The sequence below is a fragment of the Sardina pilchardus genome, chromosome 7, assembly GCF_963854185.1.
Source record: "Sardina pilchardus chromosome 7, fSarPil1.1, whole genome shotgun sequence".
In the NCBI taxonomy this organism is placed as follows: domain Eukaryota; kingdom Metazoa; phylum Chordata; class Actinopteri; order Clupeiformes; family Clupeidae; genus Sardina; species Sardina pilchardus.
The window spans coordinates 20052533-20062791 of record NC_085000.1 but is presented as its reverse complement, the minus strand read 5'-3'; positions in this window follow the sequence as shown (position 1 = coordinate 20062791).

Here is a 10259-nt window from a genome sequence, read left to right as displayed (position 1 = left end):
AATTACGGCTGCTGTTTGTCCAAGGCTGAAAACATCGGGAAAGTTTCATCATGTAAAGGTAAGATATTTTATTCATTCAAACACTTCCCAACACAACGCTGATACAATGTTATAAGCAGGTTAGTTAACATAATGCGCGGAGCTTGTATCGGCCACTCTGTAATAGGGTATGAATCTTGTGTAAAACTCAGAATTTTGAAGTCACTGTTTTGACATTGGTTGTTTGGATGTCTCTAGCCTTCGTTTCTCATAAGCCAGCCACCTGATTGCAAATGTAGCCTTAAAGAATTACATTTCTATGCTACTGTATGAACCCTGGTGGTCAAACATAGGGAGACTTGTGTTATGAGGTCTCTGGCAACTTAGATTATTTTATAGGAGAAATTATTTTGAACAATAGGCCTAGATGTACATTTTAAAAATGATTTGCACAGTTTGGAGGACCTACCCTACAGCATCAATAGATGTGTTGTGTGAAATCTGTGAATTATTGCAAGAATAAGAATAATACTGTATAATCTATAGGGCTAAAACCACTGACACTGATTACGATTCATAAATACCTTCTGCCAGGAAACATAAACATTTACATAAAGAGTTCCAGGTTTGATACTGTTCTCCAGTTATGTACGCAGATTTATGGATACCTGGCCTTCATTCTGACAATTCTTTTGCCATCTATGCACCTTATTAGGAACAACACAGACACACACACACGCACACACACACACACACACACACACACACACACACACACACACACACACACACACACACACACACACACACACACACACACACACACACACACACACACACACACACACACACACAGTGAGAGCAGAGCTGTAAGACGATAAGTAAAGTATATGCTAATGTTTAAAATCCTCATTGAATTGCTATTGTTTTATAATGTGGCTATAGTACAGTTGTCTTGATAATATGAGTGTTTGGTAAAAACAAACAGCTCCCGTTCTCCTGAGCATCCATGTTTGGAATCAAAAGATTACCCTGCAGTGCATGTCAGTATTTTTGCAAGATCATATGGTATGTATCCAGCTGTCTGCTGCCAACGGGCTCCTTTGTATGAGCCCTGCTAGCAAAGGGTGCCTGCAATTCTTATTCTTTCCCACCCACACCCCGATCTGCCTATTTTTACTTTCTTGATCCTCCCAGCACTTTGAACGCAGATTCAGTGTCCAAAGAAACACTAGAGAGACCACACTGAAACATATCTACCCTACAAGTGTGGTAAAGTAAACCGTAATCCACCATCACCATTGAATAGTGACATTTTTGGTGAAACCGTTAATATAGGTGTGTGTTGATCCTTGTGCTTGTTTTCTGATTGCCATAAAATTAAACTCAAGCCTAGATGAACATAGATCTTCTACATCTGACAGTAAGGTCCCAACCTACTTAATCTGCTATAAGTTTATTGTTTGAGTAAGTAAGGTTTAAGTGGTGGTCATCAATGTCTTAAATGTGTGTGTGACACTGACACATCACAGTGTTGTAGAGCTGGTAGACTGCAGCTTTATGTTTAAAATGCGCACTTGAATTAGTTTGTTTTCATGACCAGCTAGTGACCTACTGAGGAATGAATGAGATATCCTTCGATACTGCACTGCAGACACGGTCTCCTTAGGAAGAATGAAACTCTGGTCCACAATATGCATTCAATTCTTCCTCCCCAGGAATCGATACTTGACTGAGTGAAATAGACCAGATTTCAAAAAAGGTCACAATAATTTGTGTTCTGTGGCCTTTTTGATGTACATGTATTTTGTATTATGTCTTTTGAGGCTGGCTTATGCAGAGTTTATGATGATTTGCTATGAAATGTAGAAAGTCTTTTACTGACCCGTGTATGACGGGTTAGTGTTTATGAAACGCTTTACAAAGGCACAGATAGAACAAGCCAGGGATTGGCGGCAAAGCCAGAAACCAGACTGGTGACCTCTGGACAGACCATGTGCTCGATTTACGATAATGACATCGAACAATGAGTTGTTAGGGTTAGTATTACAAGAAAAACAGTACAGTGATATGAACCAAAGTGGATGCTTGTTGTATTCTTAGGACCCCAAGTATAGGTAGATTTGAAGGCAGAACTACCTGTAAACAATATACATCTGAGATGCAGTGTCCAGCAGCACTTTGATTATTAAACAAGTGCTACAGTACATGTTTCATTTGGAACAGAAGGTCTGATTCCTCATTGTGTGCCGTTTCTATGTAACAGATGAGGGATGTGACAAATAATAGTTTCTTTGAAAAGCACCGATGAAAGGCTGTTGTTTCCTGTCTCTCATAGATCATGAATATCTGACTGCAGTATGTCTGGTCATCCACTAGTGAGATCTGAGATAGTGGCTCAGCAGAAGTGAACATGAAGTGTCCTTTACATTTTACATGCATTTATTTATTTAGCAGACACTTTTATCTAAAGCAACTTAAATGAGGATATATCTTTCAGTACACTGCAGAGGAGATGTTATGTAACAAGTAATACTACGCCAATAAATGCTACCAGAGCTTCCAGTATAGCTTACTTTCCAGTATATCATGTATTTTGCAATTAAGCATTTTTAATTAACAATCAGAAGCAACAATTCTATTAAAGTAATGACCTTGTTCTTCATAGTTGGCTTGTTGGGCTTTGAACTGGATGTATCTGACATGATATCACAATCATGTCTGGTTCAGACTACAGTATGATGGAGTTCTTGGTTATGCCCTCATACAAATTCATTCTCAGAAAAGCAACCATGGTTTTCAATTCTTTCCATTTTCTTTGACTGTAATAATAAACACAGATGATTGTAACTGTTGTTATATTTAATGCCCTGTTGTTGGTCTGTTGGAGTTCAAGGGCAGAGAGAATGGAAGAGAGCTCTTGCGATATCAGAGTTCAGCCTTTTGCTTCACAGCAGCTACTGTAGGAGGTGACAGGACCTCCCCTGTCCAGCTGATTTAGATCAGCAACCTACCATCCTTTTAGATAATGATTTAATGAAGCATTTCACTTAATGAGATGAGGATAAATGAGAGAGAGAGAGAGAGAGAGAGCGCAACATTGCCATCCTATTGGCTGTATCTGCTCTGGCACATACAGTAAAGAAGTGGTACTGTACATTGTAGGAGTGGTGTGTGGTTTGATTCGTGTTGTGCACACAACCCTCAGATTTCTGGTAACATACTGTAGGATGACAGATTGATTTCAATTGTGATGTGCTGACAATAACCACTGGAGAGGAAAATTACTGTTTTCATATATGAAAAATAAAAGTAAAAGACAATAATAATGCTTTCTAATATACCTGCAGGGTTGGATGTATGGGAAGATGTAGAACCTCAGTTTAGTACCCTGGCGTGGGTGCTTTGTTAGTTACGCCCTCATCTTTGATAGATAAATCAGTGTTTTACTATAGAATGAAAGGTGAAGGGGCAAACAATAAAAAAGTACATATTTCACAGCACTACTAGAAAGAATTTACTGCTGTATGTGAATCATGTGGGAGTCACAGAATTCACATTTGTGCATACTGAATCACTAGTACACATTTTCATCCTAATGATCACTATCACACATTTTCATGTTTTTGGAATGAGTCACTCTAGTAGCAGCTGTTGCCCATGGTGAATTCATGACCTGTATATGTGGCGGGGGGCCTACATGGCATAGTAAGTGAGCAGCAAGATGCTCCCTTAGGGGGGATGGCACTGTGGCTGCACGGCCTGTGCCTCTTTAAACATGACACCATTTAGTTCTCTCGGTGGAGGGAATGAGACGTACTGTAGTGGTTGCGGGAGGCAGGATGATGCAGGATGTATGGGTGGTCCATGAACCGCTCTCCGCTATGAGTAACTACTCAATATGCTGTTCCACATGTGTTATTTATTTATTTATTTTTTAAAAAAAAGTTGACAGTAAATATATTTTGACCTAGAAATTAAACTATAAAGGTAATTCCTGAACGCACTGTGAATTGTGGAATTTGCAAGAGAAGCCTGGTGGGCGCTCATGTTCTTCTGCGATCCCCTGACTGTGCTCGCATGGCGCCGCGTCATTAAGCTCACCCTGGATGTGCAGTTCATTAGGCACGCTCGCACATGTGAAGGGCCATGCATACCTCTCCTTCTTTCTTCCCTGTTGTGGTGGGGGTCCCAGCTCTACTCCCTTGGTGCTCGCAGCCCTGCTGGCTTGCCTGCCTGGAGCAGCTTGGCCTTCTCCCCCTGGCGTAAGAACCTTCGGACAAACCTCCTGTGTGCGCTTCACTCGGTCCTCTGGGTCCTCTCCATAAATAACTCCTTTTCATTAGTGTCAGACTTAAGTGTTATGCTTACCAAGAATAAGCTTTTACACCAGCGCTGTTCCACTAGCTGAGAGCTGGTGAGCGCAAATGGGGGGGGGGGGGGGGGGGGTGCGTGTGGTGGTTAGTGAGTGGGTGAACAGTCCTTGTGTGTGTGTGTGTGAGAGAGAGAGAGGGAGTTAGGGGGTGGGGGCTGAAGGGTGGGGTAACTCATTCCTTGCTCTTGCCTCTGTGCTTTCTCTCCCTCTTACACTCAGGTAATCTACAGAACTGGTGGGTGTTTCATACTGTAGGACCTTATGGAAATCGGTTCATTTGGTTCACTTGACTTACTTAGCGTGGTAATAGACACACCCATACAAGCACTGTCTGCCCAGCACGCACTCTCACAAACACACACACACACACACGCACACGCACACGCACACGCACACGCACACACACACACACACACACACACACACACACACACACACACACACACACACACACACACACACACAGACACACACACACACACAGACACACACACACACACACACACACACAAACCACACACACACACACACACACGCGCACACACACACACACACACACACACACACACACACACACACACACACACACACACACACACACACACACATATACACATACACAGTATTCATGGTGTTAGATCACACCACGTGGAGACAGTTGTTTGGCTAAAAATACATCAGCAAACATGGCATGAATGCCCGCAAATGCAAGTGGAACCTGCTCTAATTTAAAACTTTTCTTTCACCACTGTTGAGTGAAACTGTGCAGTTTGTGTGTGTATGTAATCTACAAGAAAATCCCTCTTTGTTTTTAAAATAAACACGCTGAAGTGAATCTGTGACAAAATTATACCAATTTAATTAAAACAAGGAAAGCAAATCACCTACAACTTTAGAAAGCCGTTTTCATCAGAAAATTGCGCAACGGCCCACCTTCACAAGTTGTTATTTGACATAATGCCTGATGCTCCTCATATTTAGAAAATTTAAACAGGTTATCTTTGACTGTTTACTGATGAAAGGGGCAAAGAAGCACTATTTTGCTGCAAACTGATGCTGAAGCAGCTCTTTCCTGCAAAATGCTATCATGAAATCACACGCCTGCCTCGCGTCCGGTCCCTGTTCAGTTTGCTAGGCTTCACCGTAGCAAAGCCGCTGGGGCAGCTCCTGGGCATTGGGTTACTGTTGTCCGGCGAGCCAAAGGCTGGAGAAGATTGTTCTCAAAGTTGATTGATCAATTAAAAGCCGTCAAGCATCTAAGCTCACCCTCAATCGCATTAAGGGATGTGGGATTAACAGTGCAGAGTCAGCTCAGCTTCTCACAGGCCCTCTGCCCCCCCCCTCACTCACACACACACACACACACACACACACACACACACGAGTGGGCCGAGACGCTGGACTGAGCAGGCATCTAATCCCCTATTTCTCTACAATGGGGTTGAAGCAGGGGGATGTTGCTCTGAGAACAGAGTGGGCCCTTAACAAGACAAGGGAACCACCCTATTGATTTCTTCTGTTGTGGGAGACAGTGAAGAATTAGGTCAGTTAAGTTCATCTGAATTCAGAAGAGCTCCAATTACCCCATGTTGATGGACAAATGTATTTGTTTTTGTAATTGATTATATCATCAGATCTTATTAATGCTCTACTTTTCTCGTATGGTCAACAGATGAACTTATGCGCTTATGTGTGCATTTGTGGAATTACGGTCCACTCACAAATGCATGAGTGCATGACTGCTCTCTTTTTTAGTAAACTTGGATCTGCATATTGGGTTTGTGTTCCAATTTTCACTTCATTTTATGGAAGATTAGAATAGATTTTTTTTGTGTCACTAAACTTTTGAATTTCTGATAAGATTCAGTTCTCATTTCATTATTGCAATGAAATGTCTTTACTATAATCTCAGATTGTCTGTCAAATTATGTTTTGTTTAATCCTGTTGAAGACTTTCTGTAGCCTGTTTTTAATCCCAAAATGTCATAAAATGGGACTTTTCCCCATGTTTTACTATCAATGCAAGTGATTTATGTTTACCTTCCTAACAGGGATTTGAGAATGCCATATCTAGCCAGTTTCAATGGATATTTATATCTCACCCGTTGAATGTTCTGATGTGGTTAATGTGTCATTCACAAGGCAGTGCTTACACTGCAGACTCAGACTCAGAGTCTTGTTTTTTTCCCCTCAATCCCAGATGGACTCTGAGTTGTTGAGCCTTCCTCAGCAATCTGGATGATTGTATTGGACCCGAAAAGTGGCCTTAAATTACTGTTTACTGGCTGGATCTTACTCTCCAGACAAATGAGAGATGCCCTCTGTCAGCCATCTTCCCATTCCACTGTAGTGTTGTAGCCAACGAGGAGCAAAACGAGATATTTGCTCTGCCTTTCTGCTGAACTTTGTAATTAAGTTGAAGACTTGGCCAAGGATTCGGGGATGTTGTTTGTTCCAATTCTCTGGTCAGCAAAGAGGAAATTATTTACGGAGTTACGGCCAACACATGCTAATCTGCTAATCTATGGCAGTGGATATAAAGAATGGCTACAGTGTGGTGGTGGACTATGATTATATTAATGATCTTCACTTGTACATTGGATGATATAGTGTGCCAACACGCTGAAAAGATAAATGAATAATAAAGCATCTTATATTTGATTTGTTAGATTTGATGTAAGAGTGTTTTTACTAACCACTTGCTACGTCCAAAGCTTCTTACCCAAACCCTTAAAAGCTAGAGCAGGGTATGCGCTCCCTGCGCACTCTGTTTAAAAAGAGAAATGTCCGCTGTTGTTATTCCTCCGTTAGGGCTTATTTACTTCCAGCTATGCAGGAAGCGCAGAGTAGATACGGAAGTGAACTGATAGACAAAGCTTTACATTTTGCTCTCATAATGAGGTAGACATGTCATTGGGAGTCTCTGTGTTCTCGGCAGCTGATTTAACCATTCTCCCTAATGGCAGACAGAGTCTCACAGACAGAGACTGTGGGACTGGTGCAGAGGTGCTTCCCATGTATTAGCTCGTCGGCTTGTTTTTCCATGTACAGCTTGGCACCAGTTCAGCCAAACAGTCTGTGGTTAGCCAGCAGTGGTCTGGTATGCCGTAAGCTGACAAGGCCCCCAGTGCTGTCAGATCATATTTGTTGTCTCCAGCGAGAGCCACAATGGCCGTCATGAGGTTGGGAGCTACTCTGATTTGTCGGAAAATATGCAGTGGAAGATCAGTGGAAGATCAGGCGGTGTAAATTTAAAGGTGATTGAGAGAACACTCGAGGAATAATTGCAGGGATTGTTGGTAATGGTCCCGCTCTTGATGTCACTGTTTTGGAGTTACAGACAATTATTGATTTCCGGCATTACTGTATGAGGTATAATACTATCTTGTGGAGTCTTGTGGAATATTTTCACTATATAATTGCATAATAATTAGGGATGCAACGGTTTTCAATAATTTATTGAACCGTTCGGTTTGGCCTGTTCGGTTCAATAGACTCACCTAAACCGCAATATTTCGGTATACGCGACATTAAACTTTTTATTTAATACAAGGTTATTGCGCGCGCGTAGCCTGGGAGCGATAGAGAGGAGTGCTTAGGACCCGGGGGATGCGTTTTCTCTGACTGTTCAGCTTGCCTCTCGTCAACCTTGCAACAACCAATCAGAATTTTACTGAATTTCCCAAGAGCCAATAAGCGCGTTGAAATGCAAATGAAGGAGTCATGTGAGAAACAAACTTTACCGGCGGCTGCATGATCATGGCGACATTTGAAGTAGCCCACGAACAAGGCAAAAAGACCGTCAGTAAACAAAGCACAGTGTGCATTGAAAGCACTGCTTCACAACGATCACCTAATAAAGGTAACACATCCAACATGTCGGCCCACTTGCGCCTTCATCACCCGGCTGTAACCTTAAGTGGAGCAGCACGGAGAGTTAGTTTGCCACCGAAAACCCAACCATCCATTGCTGCAACCTTTCGACAACAATATTCCTATAATTCCCAAAGACATAACGAATACGACGGCGTATTAGGGCCACGTATATATACTTTGTAAAGACGCAAATTTGCCACTTTAAAAGGTCGAAAATTTGCCACATTATAAAGTCTGTGTGTAACAGTGTAACCGGTGGTTTCTGCCCTGCGTTGATTGCTCGCTAGAGTAGCCTAGAAAGCGTGACGCCGACACAGCTGAGTGTATTCTCTTTTTGATAGTTTACTGGAAAATATTGTAGGGATGGGAGGTTATAGGAGATGGGGAGGCTGACATGTCATTCCAAACTCGGGTCATTTATTTTCCTGACGTTGTACATGCTAGGCTACGGGCAGCGGGAGGTGTCCACTCGAAAAACAATAAACTCACTGCTAAATCAGTCAATCGCTCGTCCACTCGTCAATCACACAACTCTCTCGCAAACACACGCACACACACACACACACACACACGACAGGAGACACAGGGGAAACAGACACTTTGTGAAGTGGCAAATTTGCCACTTTCTTCTCGGAATATTGCCCCCCCCTGACAACAGGTTGCAATAATGTTCATTTCATTGTTCTAATATTTTTAATGCTGCACTGCACTTTTGTCTATGTTTACATTTTTTACGTTCATAAAAGAGGACAGGGCAGGCACTCCCAAATCAAATATCCATTTGAAACTACACATAATACTACCTCACCAATTATTTTGAGAAGATTTTCAGAATTGTTCACTACTTTTTTGAGGGTGTATAACAGTTAAGTATTTTCTTTAAATGTGTGAAGAACAGTGAGTTTATTAAATAAATAACTACACATTACTTTATGCTGCACTGCACTATGGATAACATTGCCTGTTTATGACAGAAGGCAATGATGGTGTTCTTTTCTTTTAATACATTTTTGTGATTCTGCTTCATCTGTGTCAGGCTATGCATTTAATATTTTCTCTGCAAGTGTAAGTAGAAGCACATTGTTGATTTGAAATAGAAAAGGCAAATATAGCCTCCTGTATGCTAGAGCCAAGATAATATTGATATATTGAAACCGAACCGTTACCGTGGCCCAAAAACCGTGATACAAACCGAACCGTGGCAAAACTGTACCGTTGCATCCCTAATAATAATACTGTTCAGTGTTTTAGTAGTAGCAGCATAAATATGAGAGAAATGGGCCATATCACTTCTAGACTACACCAGTGATACGGAATCAGTGGATATTAGATTGATATTTAATACAAATTATTTTTCTTGTTCTCCATGTCATATTTTGTGCCTTCTTTTGACCCATAGTAATTGCATATGAAAGTATACTGTATTTTGAGGCCATTTACTTGGTTGGCAAGCTTCTCTATATGAGTACATGCCAAAGTTATGCTAATTGACATTCTTCTGTTATTCATAGTAAGAGTTAGACACATGCTTGTGTATTTCTCAACTCTTAGTAATGTAAAGCGGCGTAAGCCTCGCTTCATTTGGCAATGGCTCCATGTCTCTGTGAAGTCTCCATTCAGCTTCAGCCCAGATGTGACCCTGGTTTGGTGCCGATGATTTAATCAATCATTGATGCAGTCCCCAGGTGTCTGCTGCGCCTCTCGAAGACTGGCTGAGACCTCAAGGGACTCTCTCTTGTCTATGGGCCATTTGTGTCAGCTGAAATCAAGACCCATTCCTAGCTGTGTGCTCGCAGAGATTGCTTCAATTAAGCTAACGGCAGGGTTCCCCACAGGCCATCAGGCTGATGTCTCTTGCCCTCATGATGTCTCGTGTCTTCTTAGAAGCACCAAATAATTACCCATCCTGTCTTTACTTATGGTAGGATTTGAGTCTATAGAACTCATTAGATAACATTATCTCACATTCCTTGCTAAAGCACTAAACATCGTAAATATGCATTTTTTTTCACTCAACATATTCTAGATA